Source organism: Apis laboriosa, unplaced genomic scaffold (assembly GCF_014066325.1).
Source record: "Apis laboriosa isolate Shangri-la unplaced genomic scaffold, ASM1406632v1 scaffold112_cov148, whole genome shotgun sequence".
NCBI classification, from domain to species: Eukaryota; Metazoa; Arthropoda; class Insecta; order Hymenoptera; family Apidae; genus Apis; species Apis laboriosa.
Window position 1 is genome coordinate 6,773,944 of NW_025220865.1, and position 25,144 is coordinate 6,799,087.

General features: G+C 33.9%; 1 long non-coding RNA gene across 1 annotated transcript in view; it reads right to left on the bottom strand.

Annotated features, from left to right (window-relative positions):
• Nucleotides 1-8,534: 8,534 nt before the first annotated feature.
• Nucleotides 8,535-25,144, bottom strand: part of LOC122711406 — a 67,087-nt gene continuing 50,477 nt past the window's right edge. The window contains exons 2-3 of the long non-coding RNA XR_006346098.1: nucleotides 8,727-8,932; nucleotides 8,535-8,629 (exon numbers count right to left, since the gene is read on the bottom strand). This is a non-coding gene — a long non-coding RNA (uncharacterized LOC122711406). The remainder of the gene's footprint in view (nucleotides 8,630-8,726; nucleotides 8,933-25,144) is intronic.

A 25,144-nucleotide genomic window follows, 5' to 3' on the forward strand; every position in this document is an offset into this window, starting at 1 on the left:
TTTTCTCGACATATTTTTCATATTTTTTCCCTTTTCCATTCTTTGTTTTTTTACATTTTATCCTTTAATTGAAGGTAACATTTACATTAATGTAAAAGTTTCAAACTGCGATGATTCAATGATATCGATGGAATACTTTTCGATTATTAGAACGGAACGCACGAGAAAGCGCGAGAATTTTTGGATTTTGCGTTTACAACAGCGAATTGGAAAATTCCCTCGAAATTATCGTTAGAGAAAAATTCTACGCAATCTTATCTCTCACTAAAGCGCTCATCGATCGCGCTTCATTTTCACGAATCGGTTATCACGCGAGCCGCGGAAGGAAAACCCGCATTAAAGAGAATCTGTTCTCCTCGCGAGGAGAGATTAAAATCGCTTTAACGTCGGCCACTCGACACGCGCGAAAATCCATTTTGCACGCGCGATGCGCGCCAGGAATTATTGGCAATTGAAACTTCACCGGCCGTCGATTGGTGTGACATCTAACCGCAATTTCTCCACATCGCTACGTGTGTCTCCGTAGGGGCAAGAGAAGGAGGGAGAGGGGGAAATGGAATGGCTCCCTCCTCTTTCGGATGGATGTTTCGCGAGGAGCCCAAGCAATACAACCGTACCCGTAATCGCTTCTACTAACACTAATCTTTTTTACGTAATACACCGATACGCCATCGCACTTGTTTCACTTGACGATCTGATGTATGGCGCTCGCGCCGCCGTTACTTTCTAGATCATTTTCCGTTTCTTAACTCCTCTCAACTTTTTGCTCCTCTCTTCGCTCGTTCGTTCACATTTTAGTTGAAAATGTTGGCTGATTGATGATCGATTAATAATCGTTTTTTAAACATCATTCTATTCTTTTTTCACTCGATTGACAGATATGATTTTTGATTTCTTGTTTGATTCTCGTTGTTTAGTAGGATAATGGCTGATTAATGATTGGCTACGTTGCATATGCAATGGCAATTTCGTTGTTTAGTTGAAAATATTGATTGTAATATATGTTTCTCAAGCATTCTTCTTTATCATGTATTTTTGGAATGACTATATGTAATAAATATAGTTTTCGTTATTGTTCGTTGAAAATAATGACTGATTAATGAGCGTTATTGTTCTATTTTTTTTTTTTTTATTATACATTATTACTATCCTGTCATATTGAAAATGGCGGCAAATTCAAATATGAGAGGTAAATATTAGGAATGGGAGGATTGAGTGAAAAGTAAATAATGTGCAATTCAGAATTGCAATATGCTTATTTTTCTGACATAATCTCTATTTAAGAATCTTTCAATAAGATTTTTCATTCCGTCGTTGAAATATTTCCATAATCCAATTTTGAATCCAAATCCAAAAAATTTTGGAAGAAAATGGAGAGAGAGAGAGAGAGAGAGAGAGAGAGAGAGAGAGAGAGAGAGAAACACATACTTGAAATCCTTCGCTTTATGATATAGCCTAGAGAAGACATATCATTAAATCTCATAACAGGCCGTCATAAAGCATCGGGACGTCATATCGAAACCATTACTCTGTGATCAAGCTCGATAACGAAAAGCGGACACTATACTTAGAAACGAAAGGGGAAAAAAAGCAAAAAGAAGAAGAAAAAAAAGATGAATGAATAATCAAGTATCAAAAGAATTACAATGTAAATACAGACCGATTATATTCGCCTACAGTCATAAAACACGTTCTTTATTACGTCTCTATTGTCGCCTGGCAGCTTGTAAAGGTTAAACGCGAAATCATTGTGACAGAACTATACTGCAACCCATTCGTGACACCAATCCCAGTTCCCCAAACCTCTCTCCGATATGTCAATATTCATCACCATCTTCTCCTACCTTCTCTCTCCCCCCCCCCCTCAACGAATATTCTATTTCAATTAAAGTTCAAACCGAAGTATCAAAGTATCGCTATAAAGAAATTTTAATATATACAAAAAATTTATAATAAAAAAAAAAAATACCTCTCAACCATGATTATAAGAGATTCGCATCTGTGACTTTCGCGTCTTGACACCGCCATCCACGTTTACCGCCAATTCGAATTTCCCTCCGTCCGTGCCGTTTATAAGTTATCAATCACCTATTCCACACGCGATTACATACGCGAACCGTGCAATCTATAATTCCAACTGACGATTCAACGCGTGATTCCTGATATTAAGGATTCGCACACGAGCGAAGAAGGAATCGGGGAATTTCTTCTCGTCCGTCAATAAATTAGCCGCAATTTCGTTAACCGCAGATTTACGACCACCCTCGTCGCGAGTATCGAGCTCCTCTTTTTCCCCGGCGATATAACGATATCCATTCCCGGACGGATGATTCACATGATTCGAGTTTTCGTTCTCGAGTTTCGCTATCGCTCGGGGAAAAAAATTTTTTTATTACTATGCGCCGATCGCACGAGAGAGCGAAACATATGATATGTTTAATTTATTTGATTTCACAATTTGGATACGTTGCAAAGTAATGCAAAGTAAGAATTTTATTGTCACACAACGTCAATCACAACGAGAGTGAATGTGTTCATTTTACGTTTCGCGTCGATTGATATCACGTTATTATATTGATTTATCATATATTTCGTTTAATTCGTTGTTCCACATTCAACGAGAGTGAAAGTTAAAACATTCGGTTTAGATTTTACGTTTTCGATGTGTGTCGAAATGGAAATAAAAATTCTAATGTGAATCATTCAGAATCGAATTTTATTATCGCATAAAATTATTATTTATACTTTGGGTAGGAGACGCGTTTAATTCACTTTTTGAACATGTAATTCCAGAAATGAAACGAGAAAATTTAAAATTCTAACGAGAACACGAATAATATAAATTATTCGAATATCGTCGACATTTCGACGAATTTCGAGGAAACTATCGAGAGAGTAAAGAACCAAAGGCATTGAATTTATATTATACATTAGGAGGTGCATCGATAAATAAAATGGAAAAGAAATCGCGACTACGAGTGTAAATCATAGTCAGAGACAGGTCGCGACCGTATAATTGATTTTTCCCTAGCCGCGAATGCGGAAAGGAAAGAAACAGGGCTGCGTGCGATACCGTTCTCCGGCGTACTGTTTTCGTTCGTGTGTGACCAGCCTTCGTATCCGGATTTGCTCGTGACCTTTCAGTCGTGGATCGAGCGACACCGTAACGAGCGTGAAAATTAAAAACGAATATATCTTTCGAATATTATCGTGGAGAAAGTAAAGTAAGAGAAAATTATCGCAAGAATAATAACGCTCGTATAAGGATAACAAACTTGTGAGTCACTTCGTTGTGAGATCGAATTGGTTACTAAGAATTCTGAGATAATTTAAGAATAACAATAAATTCGACCATACCCGAAGCGATTGAAATATATATAATTGGCTGTCAGCCCCATTAAACGATACTAAACTGATTAATGCGACCACGAGTGGCTGTGGCCATTGCCACGTGGTATTTGATGTTTCGTCAATTCCTTTTTTTTTTTTTTTCTTTTCTTTTCTTTTTTTTCCTCAAGCGGCGGAATGCGGTACTAAATGGAACTTTGGTAATAAATTGGTATTTCCTATACCGAGAGTATAACGCTCGTTAACTGCTTTTTACGCCGATTTCGCAATCACCCGCTTTCATGTTGACAAGTTAATCACGCGTCACGTACTTAATCAGACGGAGGATACGTTTTGCCCGTTTTACTTTATCCGGATCTAAGAACGCGCTATTACAATTTCGCAAGCGTTTCGTAGGAGAGTTGGTGAGGCGAGATTCTGGCAGAAACGTTGCGTAATAAAATTGAGGAGTTTAATCGCGAAGGATAGTAGAAGAGGGAGGAAAAAGGGAGGGAAAGCTTAAACCGCATAATCGATCTTATTTAAAATAATAAATTTTATATATACCTGATTGCACAATGCACGAACGATTCAACGATCATGCAACATTATAAAACAATTTCGACAGATTCATTAATAATCGATAATAGTTATTTCAGTTAATTAGATACGTGTATTGCATTATAAATTCAACGATCGTATCGTTTAAAAATAATTTTATAATTGAAATAATATATTACTTCTATTCAGATGATCTATATACGAGCATTACACGATGTATCTACTGTTCACTACTGGAAGAAGTCACGTGGGACGGTGTAGGGGCAAGAGGGATCCATCGCCTATCCCCACTTCAGGCGCTTTGTTGACGAACGTGACACCACACACTACATAGTAGCAGAGATGGCTATACGATTCTTAATCGATTCTAAAATGAATTCACGGATACTCCGCGTAAATTGAGACTGTATAATATTTTTCTTTACATTTACCAATTTTGCATAAATATATCAGCATCTCACAAATTCAACGATACATTTAAACATAAATAACAAAATCATATTAAAAACAATTTCAATTCGATTCGCTAATTCAAACGTAAGATATTTTTAACTAAATAACATTCGATGATTGATAACCGATCCTTGCTTCGATAAACAACATCGGTTTAAGAGATCGGATTCTTTCGATCGCCAACGATTAAGAGCGCACGAGGAATGAGACGCACGTGTTGCGTGTTTGACATTTGTCTGGCATTTCGAAAGTGCGCCGCTTTGATCGCTCTTGACAAATCATAACGTCGGACGATTTGAGCCGAGACGAGGTGAAAAATGATGCGCGCACCAGTGGTGGAAGAAATCGGTTCTCATTGTTCCGTGTGGTTTCCGTGTAATGGGGCTGGCTAGTGGATTAGGAAACACGGTGGTGGAAATCGCGATAACGCGTTGCCAACGAAGAGGATGATGAATGGAATCGTGTTCCATCGTGGATAACGAAGGTGGAAATACGAGGAATACCTTCGTCTCGCCTCGGTGTGCACCCGGTTTCCGGAAACCGTGTCGAGTGAATTTGTCCAGAGCAAGGATCGCTTCTGTTTCTTTTTTAAAATCGTCGAAATTTAAAATTGAAGATTATTGTAATTATTGTAATTTTTCAAACCTTCGATCGTTTCCAGAACAATCGTCCAGTGGATCTCAAAGAGCTGCAGAGTAGCTCAAATCGTCAAAACTTCATTTCGAATCTTAAAAAGTCAAAATAATAGCCGAGTAAAATGAAAAATTATAAACTTGAATGGAATTATCCAAGATATATTTATTATAATGAAATTAGGAATCTTAAGGAAAGAGTTAAAAGAATTTTCATCGTTTCGAATTTTTTCCCTAATAAACGTGTCTTTGACCTTTCGAAAGAAAGTTTATATTTAAACTTATATATTTTATTCCAATTGTTAGAAAAATTTTTTCTCATAAGTTCAATCGCAAGATCAAATTTCAAAATGAGAAAATGCAATGATATTCTCATCTCTAATTCAAAAGTAATGGCGGTCGAAGTTGTCTCGTTCACCATGCGTTCAGAAAGCAACTTCTTAGTAATCACGATGATTAATGCACAAGTTATAATGCCACTTTCAAGTTTGAAACACTATATCTCGATTTCTAAACATAACTTCGCGCTTCGTGTAACCGACAAAGTCTCGTAGGATGGATCGATGACACCGGTTAGTAATTAGTTACGATTCTAAATAGTTTATTCACGTGATTCGTGAGTTAGAGAAAAATTAATTGAAAACAAGTATTACATTTCAATAATATTATTCATATTATTACATCAAACTGATCGACTTTCGAAATGAAATATTTATTCATCCTGGAAGAAAACGCCTATTTTTCACACATATTTTTGTTTCTATTCCATGGTATTTGTCCAAAACAATCTGTATTTTAATAAACCTCACATAGCATAGGCATAGAATTCAGAATATTCTAAAAATTTTGTTATTTCTCATAATGTGTATAAATTATGATTTCTAACGATAGTTTAATTTATAAATGTGATTTTATATTCGAATAATTAAAATAATAATTGTATGTATATTAATATCAAAATAATTAGTAATTTCGAAAATATTCCAATTTCCATTTAAATGATTATTGTAATATAATTTCATAAATGAAAATAATTTTTACGAATATTCAAATTATAGCTCTTCTTCTACTGTAGTAGCGTGTGGTGTCAAAATTGTCAACAAAGCGTTCGAAGTGGGGATAGGGCGGTCCTAGGCGAAGGACACATCTTATCTCTATGTCGTTCCCCGAGACTTCTTTCCAACAAAGTAAACAGTACGTGTTACGTTTCTCCTAGCGTACGTTTTCTTTACTCATTTCTTTACTTTTCTTTTCTTTACATTTCTTTACATTTCTTTACTTTTTTTATTTTTTTTTTTTTTGTAAAAAAAATACAATTTCGAAGAAAAGTTTATTGCAATATCCCGTCTCGCTCGAAGAAACAAGAATGTCATTTATTTTCGAAGATTTTTTTCAAAGATTTATCGTATCTCGAATATGTTTTCTTCAGCCTCATGAAGTAGAAAGTAGTAATTAATATAACGATTATAAATGCTGTTCCACGGCTGTCCTTTTTCGTTTAACATTTCCCTTGTATCATCGTCCTGTCGGCCTTCGCTGCATTCAACCTTTGACGCCCAAGTGGGGGATTATGCCAATAACGTGATTGACGTTGCAGCTGATAGTGCCGGATAGCGTACATTTTTTTCATAATCCTTCGACGATCGATCGATCGATCCTTTGATAATACTTGGCGAGTTAGATAAGCGCAATATAAACGTAAAATGTTTCATACGAAAATTATTAAGAAACGATACGATATGTTGAGCGATTTATGTCGAAAAAATACACTTTGAATAATATATTTTTTATAACGATTTCATAACGATTCTTTTAATTTACTTTAAATTACTTTTCAAACACGTGATTATCGTATAAAATAGATTTCTTTCTAAAACCGTGAAATCCGCAAGAAATCGTCCTCTCACGCGATAAATCATTGTCGCGAAAATCATCATTAGGAGAATGGCACCTTTCTTATTTCTCGAAGTTGAAGTACTCGCGCGGAATGCTATTAGTAAATGTCATTCGGAATAAACAGCCGTGCTAATATTTTTTTTTCTTTTTTTATTTCATTTTCCATAATTAACGTATCTTCATTTTCCGTTTCTTCAATTTACATATTTATCGTTTGATAAATTATACATTTTATTCGATCGTAAAAACCTATTCGGCTCGATTCACAACGGTGACGAACATCGAGCAAATTGGTGCACAGTATTCACACAAGTTAGAAAAAAAAAAAAAAAAAAAAAAAAAAAAAAAAAAAAAATACATACATATTGGAAAATCTAAATAAAAATTTCTATTGTTCTACCAACTTGCTTACAGAGATCCAATCCAATCTTCCTCAAGAGAGAAATCGAAATCGAAATCGATCCACGTGAAATCACTTAAACCCATCGTCGAATCGTGCGTGAACGCGAGTCGCATGATTAATCGAGCGATGCTTGTTTCCACGGATTTTGCATTGTAACGCCGGGAAGAGGTTCTCTTTCCTCTTCGAAATCGGCGCCGTTCACTTTCTTTGGAACGACTTCGTACACTTGAGGAGGCCAAGTAGAATTTCTTTTTTCTCGCCAAGGAATCCTTACGCGAACTTCTCTCCACCTTTCCATTTCCTTCTCGTTCCAACACCTCGTTCCCTCGTTGGCAAGGATCCGGGTGAAAGGAGGATCGAGCGAAAAAGGGACGTCGCTCGTGCTCGGTAAGGATAAAAAGGAGACGATTGGAAGAGGGAGCGCGAGCAAGAGAGGGGGAAGAGATTCGAGCTTCCGTATATTTCTTTATAGAACGGAATATAGATTACTCTTTGTAAACCGATTAATTGATTTTGATCTCACGGGTCGTTTAATTTCGTTTATTTTTCTTTGCATTTATCTTATCGGCATATATGTATAGCGAGCGTATGTAGTCGATTTTATCGATAGCGTATATTTTTGTTGTTCGTATTACTTTGTATGCTCTGTTTAATGGTTAACAACAAATGTTAAGAACAAAATAATTTCATTTTCTTTTTTTTCTTTTTTTCCGAGAAAAAACTACTTGTTATCACGTGTTATCGTTTTAATTATTTAACAATAAAATAAAATAGATATTTAGTTTACTACAGGTGTTGTTAAGATATTTATCCGTGTGATAAAATAACGTGTATTGTATCTCCTATGCGAATTTTGTTACATGTATAGTCATTGAGTTTATAATGAATTATTTTATGATAAATTATTTTTTATAATAAAATATTAATAAAAAATTTTTCAATTACCATGTTATTAAGAGAAGGGAAGAATTATTACGAAGAGATATCTTCGAGAGATATATTTTTAACAAATCGACGAGGATTTCGATCTCGATTAAACGGATCACGGATCATCCACCGTCGTCAATCGAATCGTGACACTCGAGGAGCGGATTTTTTGCTTTAACAAGCAATCTTCGTTGATGAAATCTCGCGATCGATTTCATGACTCTATTATTGCTCCCGTTTCGAATGTTTCGAGAAAATAAGGTAAGAAATATACGAGATAATAAACCTTCTCGTACACTTGTTATCAATCTTCAAGGAAACTAACCTAACTTAATTTCTAATCTAATCTAATCGCTTCCTAAATCTTCAAACTTGATCATACCTTCTTCTCCGTACATATTTCTTCGAGTTATCTCTCGTAATAAACGTTCTGTTGGCAAAAAAAAAAAAAAAAAAGATTTACGCTGAAACATCCGTTTTCCTCGATTCTAACCTAACTTAATCGTACTCTCTCAGTTTTCGATTACCTTTCCTCCTTGATCCTTCTTATGGAAAATCAATTATTATCTTCTTCCCTCGTTTCCAATTTTTCAAAATTATTAAAATTCAAAAATGGAACGTTCTTCGTTTCCTTTCGAATCCTTTCCTTTCCTTTCCTTTCGTTAAACTTTTCGAGAATCCCTTCGACAATGCGATATTCAAAATTACCCTCGGTTGAGAGAAAGAGAGAGAACTGAAAAAGAAACAATTAAGAGTGAAGAAAGAAAAATGAACAGACACGCAAGCACCCATTTAAACGTATTACACGGGCAGGTTAGGAATAGAGATGTTAATAAATCGTAGCATATCGATCATTAATACGGGACAGGATTAATGTTTCTCGAAGCTAGACGGCTGCAGACGATTAGGGATCTTGAAATTACAGTAGGCGGAGTGTTGCTTAACCCGAATGGAGACGTAATGCTCACCTTCCACTGTCTAGGATTACCATAGTCGATTTCGACCGCCGTCTGCCATGAAATCGCGGTATCGGTTTTTACGTGTTGCGCCATTTTTTCCTTTCCCTCCCCTGCCCCCTCCCCATCTCGCCTATCACGCGCCTATCACGCGTTCACGAGCCAAAGGACTAGTAGTATTTACAAGGATTTAATTCAATACTGGCCGTGAGAGGATTGAGACACGACACGATTTCTTACGGGGCGTAAAGGCATAAAGGGGCCTGCACACCACGATCGATCGATCGTGGCGATCGGGCGATTGTCGATATCTGCGAGGAAAGTCGCACCAAGTAGGGGACAGTTACGTTAAGATCGTAACGATCAATTGATTACTTCAACGTTTTTGGCCTTATTCTTTTTTTTTTCTTATATTTTTTTTTTTCCGTTTTCAATATTACGTATTTTTATGTTTATAAAGTGTGTAGTGTGTAATTTTAAAAAATTAGGTAAAATGTCGTTTTTTGCATTATTGCACAATATCGTATATTAAATGTATTTTTGAACAAAATAAATTATAACGATTGCATAAAAAATTATCTCGAAAGATATTTTTACTTTTTCAGAAACGCTAAAAGATATCAAAGTATTGATTGTCAAGTAATAAATAAAATATTGTCAGTGCTTCGACAGATTTTAATTTGTTTTTTTTTTTTTATTACTTGGAATAATTTTAATTTGAAAAAGAAACTAAAATATATAAAGAATACTAAATAATATATAAATACTATAATACTATAATATAATATATAATATATAATAAATACTATAATACTATAAATACTATAATATATAAAGAAACTATCCTTGAAGAAATTAATTAGAAGTCAATGAAATTTTATAATACAATATGCTGGAAAAATAGAAAGAATTTTTTTTTCGTGAATAATAAAGCAAAAAGCAACACGAACTTATGGAATGACTTAATATTTATTAAATATCGTTTGAAAAACTTTTTTCAAGAATTTTTTAACAATCAATCAAATCAATGTGTAAAGTATGGTCTCGTCGATATTTTTAACAATATTATTTTTCACCGTTAACGATCATGTGCGCTCCCCTTAAGAAAAGGGAGAGAAGAATCAACGTTTCGTCTCGACTTTTTCCCCTTTTGTTTCCACCATTGTTGTCCACCATTGTTAAGGAGATCCTTTTATATTTAAATTCGTCTCCCTTTTGCGTATCGAGCGAATCGAGAATTGGATATTACGTAACAAAGTTGGAAAGTAACGAAGAAACGTCCCCTTTTTTCCTCCTTTCTCATTTCATCGAAAAATATAGATTACCCTTTGATTTCTGCACCACATTATTCCCACGATCGATTTTTACTCGATCGTGCAAATCGTTCGATTTCCATTTCTCGCTCGTGATAAATAATATTCTTTATTCAACGACAGTGAAAGGGAAACGTGGATTCTTTCTTTCTTTTCTTTTTCTTTTTCTTTTATTCGTTACGAGATATTTATCTCTCGTTACGCGGAAATCGTAATACGATTTTTATAACGAAAAGAGAGAAGGAAGAAGATGGGAACTTCTTTTATCTTTTATTCTTTTTTTTTTTTCCTTTTTTTTTTTAAATCGTATTTATCGTATTCTCGTATTTATCATGTACTCAGCACTCGCAACAAAAAAATCTATACTCGATCGAGGATATTACGAGGAGATTAAGAATCGGTTTGCCACACTTTTCTGTTATTTGCAGTCTGGCGATTTATTTATCCCAGCGATTATCTAATCTAATCTTCCCGGTGGAGTGTAGATTTAAGATGCGATTCCGTTGTATCCTCAGTTTCGAAAGGAATTAAAAGAATAAAAAAAAAACATATTATTTTTTTTCTTAAAAAAATTCCAACTCTTAAAACGAAGCGGCGAGAAAAGGATAGAGCACGTAAAGCGAAATCGACTATTAGAAAATGGATAGAGTCCACGCTAATCTAATCGGGATATATCTAAAATGGCGCTTGTAAATCGTTCCAGATCGCGTTCACCTGCGAAATAGACGCAGCGACTCTCCTAACTACTGCTACACATCTCTCTCCCTCCCCTCCCCCCTCCTCCCTCCCGCCTCCCCTCTCTCTCCGTGTCGGTAGGTCTCTCGGTTACAAAAGAACACGTCGGTGAAGGCTCGACCGATATTGCTCCGTTGCACCCGGAATCTAACTATAGCGAACATATAGATCAAGAAGACGTTTCAAAGACGCGTGGTGGATCGGTTGGTTTCCGTGGCGATCCACACGGTTTGGAGAAGGCCGACCGATACGTGTTTCTTACAGCCGCCAAGAAGCCGCAGGAAAGTGTTCGTACGGTGTATGAAACGAGAGGAGAAAGAAAGAGCGAGCGAGCGAGCGAGCGAGAGAGAGAAAGAGAGAGAAAGAAAGAGAAAGAGAGAGAGAGAAAGGAGGAAAAAAATGGGCGACGAGGTATTCGAAGCCAATGTAAATCTTGGTTGCATGCAACGGACGATGCAGCCGCATTTTATTCGCCGGCTATTGCCTCGTATATCGAGTAACCATACGGGGGATTCATTGCGAAATGAAGATATATATACGCGTGCGGAGATCGGCTCACGGTGGGCTCTTCTCGTAATCACCCATCGTTCGCTTCATTTTTCATTCGGCCGGCCTCTCTGTCTTCTCCTTTCTATCCTCGTATTATGCGCGCATCTTTCGCGTGACGCGCTTTCATATTATCAAGATTTTCTTTTTTTTGGAGGTATTTTTCGAATACGATAGCTATTCGAACAATCGAGGGATAACAATTTGGAAATATACGATTCGTTTAAATTAGATAGTTTTGTGGAAAATTTTATACGATGATTAGTGGAGAGGTATATAAGTTGAAGTAAAGTATACAAGTATCTTAATGAATCATCAATGAAAAATAAATCACGAAAGAAAATTTTGGCGACGGAGTTTTAATGCGATTCTTCTTTCTTTCTCAAATCAATTCTCGTATTGCTTCTCTCTAATTACTTTTTTCTAACCAACAATTTAGTCTCTAACCAAATACATCTCTCTCTTTTCTTCTCAATCCTCAACCTACATCACCTTCAAATTCGATTCACCTATCAATTTCCCTCCTCAAATTTCCACCTTCCCTTCTCATTTATCCCATACAATTATTTTTCTTACGTTTTCCTTTCTCTTTCTTCACCTATCTTCACCTTCTCTCATCCCCCTTCGTCGAACCCTCTCACTTGTTCCTCTTTCATCTTATTTCTCTCTGGAGACCTCTGGTTCCACGGAGCAGTGTCTCCCTCTGGGACCCTCCCCTCCCTACCCGCCACTCTCTTCTTTGCTCTCGAGGCTTCGACCTGAATCGGTTGGGAGAAATTGCGCCCCGGGCGAGGGCGGATTCCTCTCCATTGCCGGTTGTTCCTTCAACTTTTTTATTCGACCGGTTACCCTCGATCCATTATAATTCGTTCTTACGTTTTTCGACCGGTCTCAATTGTACGTATCGATATTTTAACCAGCCTTGTTAATAATGTCTCGTTCGTTTCATTCTTGTCGTTTAAAGTTTCGAGAAGTATTCTTTTGAAGTATCATTTGATATTACGATCATGTAACAGTAAAAAAGAAATGTATTTTAAATGCAGTGATAAAAAGAGTGTCGAATAAAAATGAATGTTCGAGTTAATAAAATGTCGTTTAAACGTCGTAAAATTTGATATTTTTTTTTTTTTTTCTAAGAAAAAATTTCATGTTATTGAGCTTCAATTTGTTTCCAATATAAATTAATATTAAGAATATCTTTGTTATATATTTGACAAGATACTAACATTTAATATTATTTATAATATATAAATTAATTTTAATACTCTCAGGAAAGTATACGAACTCTTATGATTCGTTTAAAATTTATACAAAAAATCAAATGTTATACCGATATGCACTGACAATCAGTTGAGCGTTAATTGCCAATAAGATAAGAATAATTCGATTATTTGAGAACTAAAAAAATTTAATCAAATACGTAAAATAGTACATTTGATCAAAATTTCCAATCTTCCAAAATTCAAATTACGATTATTCACAAAAATCTCTCAACACTCCACTTCTTACCACCTAACCTCAAACATCACTTGCAAAGCGTCGCGTGCTCGACCCGTTTCTTCACACATGACGATCTACGTCGTAAATCACGCATCATTCCCGGCTTGAATTATATTCCTGGCGACAAGATTGCAGCGTGACGACCACGAGATACGGGCAACACGAATTGAAAACATTGTGATCGCGATTTCGAGCAGCTGCGCGGCTAAAAGTCATGGCTGCCCCAAACCTCTTTCACTTTATGGCTAAACGTTAAGTGCATTCTGTCGGTCAGTCGGATGTGTTAATGGTGACCGATCGATAAAGATACCATCGAAATTCACGGTGGTAGGTAAAAGGTTTTCCATATAAGCGATATCTAGGCGAATCTTGGAAACAGGGGAATCGATACAATCGTGAGTGTACGAAAAAAAGGAATAAAAAAGCTTGGAATAAAAAACTAAGGACACATGAAGGAATATATATATATATTAACTCGATAGGATAATCATTTTTGTTACTGTATTCTTTCGAATATTTGTATCATCTAAGAATGTTTAGAAATACATTATGAATTTTTTGTATAATGTAATGTATAATGTAATGTATAATGTAAAAAGACGCACTGAATGTATCACGCGATGAATAATATTCCTCTGTAAGATTAAAATGGTGAAAGAATATCGAATTTGAGAATTTTCGAGAAAAAATCCGTATTGAAAGCAACGGATCAAAATAAATTATTTCAAGCAGTTATATCTCATTTCAATTTCACGCAAAATTGGTCCAGGTATGGTGAAGAGAAAGCCCGTCGAACCAGGCCGATTCGACAAAAATCAATTACATTTCTATGTAAAAGAGTGTATATATATTTTATTTATACTGGGCATTACGATCTCGTTTCACAGTTTCATTTATCTCTTTCCACGACAACGCGAGAACGAATTGTGCGTCAAACGAAAGGAACAGGACATAAACAACGCATGGAATACGAATTCGCCACGGTATAAAAAAAGTAGAGAGAGACAGAGAGAGAGAGAGAGTGTTTTTCACGGTTCGTTTTTAAATAATTCCACGGTTCTCGCGATGACAGATTTACGATAAAATATATTTCGCACGTTTGCGAAGAATTCCAATCAAACAAACCGGTAAAACACGTAGTTTATTTTATTCCGGGCGTGTAATGTTACTGTTGCAACGATATCGTGTTTTTCTTTTCCAATCTTCGATGGCTTCGAACGTCGAAACAAGATAAAAAATGAAGCAAATATTTTACAAATTATTACCGGAATTCGTTTTGGTTAATTTCGAATAAATCGATTTATTTTTAATTTCAAAGTGGTTTTCCAATTTTCATTGTAGAATTTTAATATCGAATACTTGAAATTCTCTCGAAAAAACCTCGATCTCGATTAAACTCGAAACTTTAAATCTTTATCGAAATGTTTGTTCTACAGACTTCACCGTTTCGAAAATCAATTTTAAGTTAATTTCAAAAAATTAAGAATTAGGAAAATTGATAGATAAATTCTAATTTAATATTTGTTTCACACGAGTGATTTTACTAATTAAAGCTTTTCAAACAACTTTCTAATCAAGTTCCACAAAAAATTAGACCGGTCCTAAACGCAAATTTCATTCAAACCTTTTATCAGACATTTAATATTTAAAAATTCAATAACCCTCACCTCACTCTTAATCACTTCATACACAGTATCATAGTATCACAGTAACGTACACAAGTAGTTTAAAGATGAAAGCTGAAAAAATAAACACGTAATAATATTAATACGATGAACTTCGTTGTCAGAACTTATACACGATCCACTCCATCACATACGTCGCTTTAAACTTCAACACGATCTACTTAGTTTCAGAAAATTATTTTCAACTCGATTTATTCGAGAAGACTTCGTATAACGGGTATTATTCATTGGGGAATAGAGTATGTACGGCTGTATAAATTTCATTGCAACCTGTCCACGTGGAAATAATCCACACCTCTTTGAATGTGAAACACATCGGTTTTCTTAGATCGGTTTTCCAGAGAGCAATATTCTATTGGATAAGAAAGTAGTCATAAATCTTCAGTTGCGCCCTGTCGTCGTGGATATAATCTCTGTCGGTTGGTTACCGTCATCGACACACTCTTTCGCGCTTTAACAGGGCACGTTTAACGGGCCAGAATCGAGAGACATAAATCTCGTCTCGATTCGTGGATAATTTACGGTCCCCTCATGCGGAACGCCTCGAACCCGAGACCCGAATTGTTTTTCGTGATCGACAAAGTTTTTTGGACGTTCGATCGGGAATCGAGATGTGTTTATTCTTTCGACGAATCGTTCTTAATGTTGCGAGAATACTAAATTTTGTTGAATATTTTCTTAAAAGCGATAAAAAAAAAATTTTCAGGATTAGAAGAAATGAACTATTCTAACTATTACTTTTAATGCGCAATTATTGGCAAACACGTAATCATAATAAATCAAAAACTTAATAAATGTCTTTATAAATTAGTCTAGATGTGACAATTAGTGTATCATATTTTTTTTTAATAAATATAATCTTTTGTTACTTTTTTTTTTAATAAATTGCTAAAAAATGAATTATTAATGAAAATATAAGAGAAAAATTGTCCATTAATCTATATGTAATAATATTCCTTTCAGTATTAAAAATTCCAATATATTAAAACCTAACCTTTACCCTTCTCATTTATCTAACGAACAAACCAACCAAGAACAACTATTACATGTACCATAGGCAAGTTGTACTAACCACCTTTTCAACTCGTACAATCCAGCAGCGAACAGGTGGCAAATCGGCGACTTTATAAATCGAGGGATCGATAAATCTCTTTATGAACCTGTCTAGTTGAACGTAATCTGCGCCAGCGCGAGTGAAAGGTCCTATGTGCGCAGGACGAGTTCTTTATCCTTCGTCGCCGGTGGTTATCACAGTTTGACACGTCGAAATCGTTACGAGATTTAACCCCGACAATCCGCCATTATCCTCTTGATTTTCCAATCGAATACAAAGGTTCGTCTTTTCGATCGAAGCGACACTATTGCCGGCGGCCATTCGGGCAAAAATATCGGCCGTTGTTGGCGCATGCGCGTGTATATCCGTGCCGAAGCGGCGTCCTCTGTTCGCGTGGAATGTAGCAAAAGTGTAAACGTGTAAAAAGTCCTTGGCGGAGAATATAATTAACAACGAAGAAAAATTCGCCGGCAACTTTCAATCGACCAGACTCGAATCTGGTGTCAATTTTTTCCTTTTTCTTTTCCCTTTTCTTCTATTCAACAGCAACACCGTATAATTCAGACGCGCGCACCTCGGTTACCAAGCGATTGCGTATATACAACAAGCGGTGCTCCTTGTCGCGCGTTCTTTTCATGTAAATCGGGTGTCGGTACACCTATGCGATCACGCCCCGAGGTGGGAAAAAATCGTTGCTCGAGTGAGAGGAAAACCGTGGAGAGTCGTGAAATATTGGAAGGTAGTTAAAATATAATGGTGGTTATGTTCGGTGGTTGGTTTATGGTTGAATAATAAATTTGAGTGTTAGATGTTAGACATCTGGATTTGTGATATATGGTCAAATGTGGATGGATTATTGATGATCGTTATTAACAACAGGAACTTTATTTGGAAATGAAATGAAATTTTCGTTTTGAAATATATTTGCTGAACATACAGTAGCATTTCATCTAAGTATGTATTTATCTTTATTTCTTACATTACTATTCATACAAAATTATTTTTTTTTATTTAAATTTTTTAATTTTCATTAATTTTTTAACGATAATTTTAATCGTATAAGTTGGAAAAAACAATTTCGATCAATGAAGACGTCAAAGGTTACTCGAACAATTCCAATATTCCAGCTCGATAAATTATAAGCCTTTAACAGGCAGCCCACAATAAATCGAAACGCAAAACTCTATTATTGTCGCCTCCGACGCGTTAACATAGCCTTCCGTTCCTTCCTTTCATCTCTCGATACTGGTCTGCATTGCGATCCGCTTGTTCGCTAACCGGTACCAGATAGCGAGTAATAAATGTCGACAGGTCGGTCGAGCAATTGACCGATAAAAATTTATCATCCACAGATAGTATGGACCGTCAAATTGTTCAGATGCAATATTATTCTTATAGATTTATCGGATAGAAGAACTGGAAAAAAATCCTTCTCTAATCTGTAAGAATCGCGAATAGATTTTAAAAATTATAGTTATTTTTGTATATGTTTTTATAGAAGATTGTATATTGAAAAGTTTTATATTCATTTGTTTGTGTAAATTTATCGAAAAATCGTGTTTCTTGATCTAAGCTGATTTAATTTAATCTAACCTAATCTAATTTGTAAATGGTTACCGTATATATGTAATTTATAATAAATGTTTGACAATAAATAAAAAAGTGAATTATGGCTTGTAGTAAAAATTGAGACAATGTTAAAAATTCATCGTGTAAATTTAATTATAAGATATTCCAATAAAATATAGAATAAAATTTTTGCATACGAGATTTTCGAAAAAATTGATTTAAATAAAATAATAAAATATCTATAATAAAATATCTATTCAATACAAATTAAAATAAATTTCGTAAATTTCGATTTAATTAAACGCCTAATACGTCTTCGCATCGTTACGGATCGAACGAAACTGCGGTTACGATACAGTCGTGGCAATAACACAAAGCGTACAATAACGTTCCACGCGTCTATAAATAAAGTCACCAAACAGACGTCGCTCGACATTTATATTTAGTACAAGTGTGTCAGTATAATAGATTTTATATTTTATATTTATTGATGAATAATATAATGAATAATATTTAATATTTCATTGATCTTATATGTCATTCATTTATAAAATTAAAGTAATATATTTATTTTTTTATACATTTTTTTTTATACATTACTTTATACATTTTTATGTAATTATGAAAAGTACGAAGCATCATGAATTATCAAATTATTATAAAAAAGGAATCGCAAGAAATTATTTGTTGTAAAAAAAGCCTCGAGACATCATTGTGTAAAAAATATATTATATGGTGTTTTTTCACGATGTAAAATAATTCGAATAGCTTGATAATTTGAATTTTATGCGGGTCCAATGGCGAAAATGACAGAATAGCGGGATATATAGGATAAAAAAAATAAAAAAATAGTGAAATGAAGATGGAAATTAATTAATTTTTAACGATCAAGATAGAATATTATCCAAATTATAATGTTTGCCTTGGGAATAATTGGCTCGTTCTCATTTTTGGCATCCATTAATTGTGTGATAAATGTAATTTCTTTTTTCGTTATATCGAGCCTAAAACAATATTTTTTTCCCCTTATTCCCCTCATTCTTATATGTAAATTGATATTCTAAATGGAAGTATTTCATTTTAACGATGGTATAAGAAAATATTAATTGGTAGTTTTATTGACTCAGGGTCAATTTTCTTTTTTTCAAATTTGCACACGAATTCTTTGAAACTTTTTTTATAATTTTAGACAAATTAATTAATTATTTTTTATCTTTCTCCTCTGAATTTTATTACAAGTCTTCTCTTCTCATTTTATTGTAAGAAAGTATATTTTAATGTTACGAATTAAATTTATGAAAGGAATGAGAAGTGTTCGCCATTAGGAATGCAGTTCTTAAATAAATAATTCATGTAGGATATTATGTATACGGAAAGGAAATTGTATTCGCGCATTGAAAAACAACGTTTAACATTATAATATTCATTTATATGCATTGATAAAATACTTTTAAATGTACTTAAAATGTATATTTTCCACTTTATAACTTCCATTTCTTAAACTTCCGAACCGTGTGAGATAATAAAAATACTCGATAATTGCTTTCATAAAGATAAGTGATTCTTTACTTTATTAAAAAAAACGTGAGATTATATTTATCTGTGCCACGATTTTTATTAAAAATATATATATATATTATATATATATATATATATTTACAACTTATTTATTACTCACACAATTTTTTTATTCTTTTAAAAATAAATTTTTATTGCAACGATTAAAAATTTGAACGTTTTATTTGTACCTTATGTATTGTAAAATGCGAATTCAGTTTTTCTTATTCTCATAAAATCGATAAATTTTAAGACTGAAATATATTTTTACGAATATTTCACAAATATTTTTATATCAACGCGTTGCACAGAAAATAACAAAACATTTATATTTAACTTTTCGTATCGAGATCTTATCCAATATCATTATCACATCTATTCACATCGTTATTTCCTTCATTTATCGACGGACGAACTCACATTTGGAAGGCCAAAAATTCCTTCTATAGGCTTTGATACGAAAATGGACGAACGAATTATAGAGAACAAATTTTTCGTCTTAATATTGAGATTCTTTTCAGCGTCGTTATTACGTTTGATCACGTGATCATTCTCTTCGTTTATCGACGGACGAATTCACGTATGGAAGACCGAAAATTTTTTCTTAGGTCTTAATACGAACATATTGAGATTCTTTTCAGCATAATTATCACGTTTGATCTATTCACATCGTCATTCCCTTCGTGATGGATTCAACTATATTATATATATATAAAACAATTTCATGTCTGAAAGATCTAAAATTCTTCCACTTAGGCCTTAGTGTACACCTTATATATATATATATATAGATGGACGTTATTCGTAGCACGGAGCGAAGAATCGAGGGAGTACTTACTCGAGCATTCATCTTCACGAAGAAGGCTGGTGTAAGAACATGTAGAATCGTTGGCCCCGGCACGAGTTTCGAATAGAAACGGCCTGTGAATACAACGGGCACCGCACCTAGAATGCCACGGATCCCGTTGTTCCTCATCGAAAACTGATGTACGGAGATTGAATGTGTTCGACCAATGAAATTCAATGAAGTGTGTGGCTGCGCTTTGATTCCTTGCATTCGATCGCCTGCTTTTCGATCAACGATTCGCTTTTCTCATTTTTGAATATCGTTCGAAACATTCGTTCTCTTTTTAACTCTGCGTATTCGTATTTTTAATTTTTTTTTTTTTCATTTCTGAATTAATTTTTATTTATTCTTTTTTTTTTTTTTGATTCAGAAAATTTAATATTCAGATAATACGATTATCGTGTTGAATTAATAACAAGAATGAAAAATATTGTTTTAAATTTACAATATTTTTTTTTTTTTTTTGATGTTAAAGTCGTGTTTCATTTCTCATTCATTTCTCAAAATACGAAAATTATAATTTTTTTCATTCATACCGTTATAAAATTTTGATTATTTTACACTGTCCATCATAAAGTGATTAATGAGTACTTTTTTTTCTAAGTCATTTCTAATAAAGATAGATTCTTGTTTTGATATAATACAAACATCATTACTTTGGTAATTTTCAACAATTTCAAAAGCATTTAAATTCCTGTTTCCAATATTTAGATTTAAACTACCATTCTTCAAGTTAACAGTTACTCTTCTTCAATGATTATTATTAAAAGAAATAATCATAAAAAAAACCATAGAATAAAATAATCAAATACAAAAGTAAAAATATAGAGAATACTGATGCAGCAAATTTGCAAAAATTCCATTTTTTCTCAAAAAAAGAAAAAACTAAACAAATTTCCGATATAAAAAATATTACAAAAATTGTTCCATCCATTGCTCGCGAGACGCTCGACCCCATCGCTACTATCCTACTCGCGGGATAAGAACACTTTCTCCTCGAGCTGTGCCTTTCTCGCGGTTGCAGGATGGTCTGGCAATGGGATCCGTGGCCCTGTGCCCGCACGCAGGCCACACTGTGGAAATTTGTCCACGGGGATCGAGGCCTCGAAAATAGTTTTGTAATTGAATTTCAATCGCATCGCGGACGCCTGTGGCACGGCGCATCCTGCGTTGCGAAAGCGTTGCTACGATCCCTCGAGATCAAAGGAGAGAACCGTTCGTTCATTCGTTCGTCCGAAGTAAGTGTAAGTAAGAGTGAGTAACGGTTTAAATTCTTCTCCTCCTTCGTGGCGCATGCGGCGTGCCCGGCACACACCGTTTACACGTCTGCTACCATTGTGATTCGCCATAGCGAGAGTAAGGGGATCGTTTATTTCGTTTCTTTGCAAATGGATCGGCGCGGCGGAGACACGCTGCGCTGCTACCATCGGTTTCCATGCAAACAATTCCGTTCGTTTCGAGGAGAACGAAGATTTCCAGGTAAATTCGATGTTTTCAAAGAGGTGAAAGCTATAGAAAATAATTGGAGAACGATTGGAGAACGATTGGAGAACGTTTCTTTAAAAATCAATGTTCGGATGATTTAAATTAGAATTTCTGGATATTTCTTATTTTTGCATCTAGAAATTGTAAGATTATCATCGGTATTATACGTGCAACGTTGTAAAGAATGGCCTCGATTATTCGAATATCGTCTGAATTTTTATCGCGTCTCTTAAAGTTTTAGGTTTAATGGCCTATTTTATGTCGTTTTTTTCTTCTAGTCGAATGTCCTTTATATATATGTATGTGTGTGTGCGTGTGCGTGCGCGCGCGCGCGTGTGTGTGTATATATATATATATTTTCAAGTGTGCTGCGTTTTTTTGTTTCAGTTAAAATTCAGTTGGCAAAATTGGGGACGGTTGTTAAAAGATTCGATATTAAGATAAAACGATATTAATTATCTCCTTAATTCCCCAAATTACATTATTTCTTTGCAACAAAAATTTTATACGATATTCGATACATTATCTTTTTGCAATAAAAATTTTATACGATATACGATATATTATTTTTCATCTTCAATCGCGAAACTTCGGACGGATGTATTATCTTTTGAATAAGAATAGATAAGAAGAAGAAGATAGAAGGAAAAGGAAACGGGCAAGACGGATGTAAAGTGAACGTGCTCGAGCAGTGAATCGCGGCTCACCCGTTAGATTCGCATTCTTACCGAGTACGCGAGTCCTAGTTCTCTGACTCTCACCCACAACAGCGTCGAGAGCAGATTCCAGAACAGAATATATACCGTATCCTGTCTATCCTATCCTACGTTATCCCTATCCATCTGTCTGCGATCGTTCAAAGCCGGAGTTGGAACGTATGTATCACGTGTACGAATGGCGTCTTTCGAAAGTATCCTGAACGATTGCTAACTTTTTCATAGGTACGCGTACAGTTTGTTACAAGATATATACTTGGAAATACAATTTGTTTTTATCGCTTAATTTTCTCTCTAGTTCCTTTCTTTTTTCTTTTTTCCTGGAAAATATCTGTTAACCGCGAAGGATAAATTATATAAATAAGATGATCAAAGGATTATTTCGAGTCTCTTTATTGGTTTTAAATTTTATACACGATAGAACGCGAATTATCTAAATGGAACCGAGCTTCGGTTCGGATAATCGAACAATCCGGATAGTGAAGTGTACTTAATACCGATTTATGATTATAGGAATTGCAAGTAAAATCATTTATTAAACGATAACAAGAGTATTACTGTAATTTGAAATATAATATATATTATGCAAAATGTATAATTTACATATATCGCTATATTTATTTCAAGAGATGATGGTGATATTTCATAATTATTAATATAAATTGCAAATATGTATTGTATACAGATTTTTAAATTCAAACAACGTGTTATATACGTGTTTATTAATAAAAGATACGATTACATAGCTCTTTCTTATCACCAACTTTTCCACCCCATTGAACATTTCCCAGCGATTTTTTCAACGTTTCGTTCAACCGATGTCGACTCGACTCGCATATTTTCAAGCATCGATTTTTCACAATATCAACGCGCACATTAGTTCCGTTAGAAAGTGAATGTCAAAGGTTCGCGTTACGTTTCACGGCAAATGGCGAGATAAGAAATGTTGGCCACGACTCGCTGCACTTCTTTTTTTTTTTTTTTTTTTTTTTTTTTACTCCGTCTGCTTCTTCCCTTTTCCACCGTTTCCTTTCAAATTTTTCCCGTCTAAAACGATAATTGTCTAATTCGTGTATCAAGAAAGAAAAAAGAATTTAATTAGCTCCATTAGATTTTTTATCGTTTCATATAATCTAACCTAATTGTATCTTTAAAGCTATGTTTATTAAAAGAACAATGTAAATAATATGTTATAAAGTCTATCTATTATTTATACTCTCGTAATTATCAATTCAAAAGATAATTATCTAAATTGAATTTAATTATTTAAGTTAAGTTAGGTTAAGTTTTATCGTTTCATTTATCATTATCATAACCTAAGCTAATTATAATTAGTTATCTTTACTAAAAGAATAAATAATCAAGGACAAATCTATCTATTATTTACATTTCTGCAATTATTCCATTCAAAAGATAATTGTCTAATTGAGACAACAAAATATTGAGTAATAAATTTAATTATCTAGGTTAAGTTAACTCAAGTTAGATCTTTTTATCTTTTCATTTATCATTATTGTTTAATTTCGGCTCATGAATAACCTATCTTTTTTATTAAAAGAACAATGTGAATAATATGTTTAAAGTATCTATTGTTTATACTTTCGTTTTTTGAATTATTTTATTCCAAAGATAATTGATTAAAATTTAAATTGAATTTAACTATTTAGGTTAAGTTAGTTAAGTTTTATTATCGTTTTATTTTATCGTTTAATTTCGAATCGTGAATAACTTAATCTAGTTATAATTAGCTATCTCTACTAAAAAGTATATATGAGTATATACTTTTACTTAAAAGTATATATGCAAGTAATATGTTTACCAAGAACAAATCTATCTATAATTTATATTTTTGCAATAATTCATAATATTTGTCGTTAATAATACGTGTAATAATAATTTTCTGCGAGAAAAAAAGAAACTTTTTCCTTTTCATCAGATTCCATCGGTTTTTTTTCATTTTAACGAGATATTTTCTCAAACTCTTCATCGATCATTCATGAATCGATCGTTGAAATATTCCAATCGATACCCCATCTTTACAAATTGTAAATGATGTGTACATTCATGGATCAATTAACGAGTAATAACATGGGAGTAATATCGCACGAGAGTAGTTAAATAACACGATACCGTAGAAGATGAAAATGTCGTCTTTCGTTAAAATGTCGTTAATCATCAAGAGAGAGAAAAAAAAAAAAATAATAAATAAATTATATTTCTTCGTTGGATATCATTTGTTTGAGAAAGAGTTATAAAAATGTTATGAACGCTTGAATCTGCATATAGGTAAGGCCTTATTACTATTTTCCTCTTTTTTTTCAATGACACAATTCCACTTTGTGTGGAATTAATAATTGATAATTTTCGCACAAATACTTTCGATAATATAATTTGTGTCAAAATAATTACGAATTAATCGTCATCCCTGTTTTATTGGTCAAACACGTTTCGAAGATTTTAAAAAATAATCATGTTTGTGAACGAGATGGAGTCCATAATATTTTTTTTTCCCCATAATATTAAACAAAATTGACAAAATTCAAATTAGCCACTTTTTAAAATTTCATCGATAATGTACGATCAAAATCAAAAAAATAATTTATTCGAACGAGTTCAAATTATAAAAGAAGATGATATCCTTTTCCTCGTTCAACGTATAATAATCATGTTTAAATATTACAAAAGAAAATGAAATTCGAAATTGTATTGCAAAGAGGCGAAAAAGGAATGGAGAGCGCTTCCTCGTCGAGTCGTTTTGCATTTATTCTCGGTAGAATCCGGACGTAGAAACCGGCAAGCTAGCAACCAGTCACAATCAGCAATCTCTCAAGCAGTCAAGTCCGTTTGCGGCTGTTCCAGATTGCGTCCTTGCCGGGTGCAACGGCATGCGTGCCGATATATATAACGGGTGTTCCGATCTCCTATCGCGACTCGCCATTTTTTTTTTTTTCCAACAATTGCCACGAGTTTTCTTCTCTTCGA